Source organism: Geospiza fortis, unplaced genomic scaffold, assembly GCF_000277835.1.
Source record: "Geospiza fortis unplaced genomic scaffold, GeoFor_1.0 scaffold7, whole genome shotgun sequence".
Taxonomy (NCBI): domain Eukaryota; kingdom Metazoa; phylum Chordata; class Aves; order Passeriformes; family Thraupidae; genus Geospiza; species Geospiza fortis.
In genome coordinates, this window is record NW_005054344.1 from 5,418,827 (window position 1) to 5,419,677 (window position 851).

At 53.3% G+C, this 851-nt stretch overlaps 1 protein-coding gene across 1 annotated transcript in view; it reads right to left on the minus strand.

The window, feature by feature from the left end:
- The window catches only part of GDF6 (growth differentiation factor 6), an 11,672-nt gene that overhangs the window by 978 nt on the left and 9,843 nt on the right, over window positions 1–851 (minus strand). The gene's annotated exons all lie outside the window — the stretch shown is intronic.

Below are 851 nucleotides of genomic sequence, written 5' to 3' on the forward strand. Positions count from 1 at the left end.
CGGGCCGGGGCCCCCCGGGCCTGCCTGCCTCACCCCCCACCCCCTGCCGGACCGGGACCGGGGGAGGGCGGGGAGAGGAGAAAGAAGGAGAAGGGAATAATATGGAAAGGAAAGGGAAGAATGTGGAAAGGAAAGGAAGTATGGAAGAACCCGCACCAGACAGGAGACGGCTCTCCAGCACTAGAGGCAGACTCTGCCCCACGCACATCCTCTGCCTATCAGTCCCATATACACGTGCTCCTCTGAGGAAAACCTGGACTTCTTTTTTGACACATCCGTGTAGAAAGTGCAGCGCAGAAAGCAAACCAGATTCCCCTGAGCTGCTTTCCAATAAAATGTTTACAACCCAGCAAATACAAGAATTCCCAAAGGCCCTGTGTTTCCCCAGAAGCTAGTAAAGCTTGTGTAGATTTCTATAGTAAAAGTGTCACTGGAGCCTCTGTTCAGCAGCCCCTCGCCGCTTTTCCAAAATCAGCCCGCCCCAGGGGTAGAAACAGAGACTAAAGAAATATACACCCGCCTGTTATTTTTCGATATCAAAGGTCATTGCGATCCCTAATCAGTATGTTTCACAACCTCGGCTCTATCTGACAGGTCTCTGGGAACCTCCTGCGGGGCAAGAGAGACAAGGGGATGATTTATGCAAACCAAAAACCTTCAGACGCGACACGGCGATGTAAAAAATCAATGCGGATTAACGTGCAGTTAATCAGTGCGGATTAGCACACTCGACAGTGGCCCTGCGTCGCCGCGTGTTCCCCTGGACGTCAGCAGGGAGATGGAGCGTGGAGTGCAGCAGGGACAGCGGGAATTTCTGGGAAAAAGAGCTGCCCTGCAGCCACGCCAGGGGA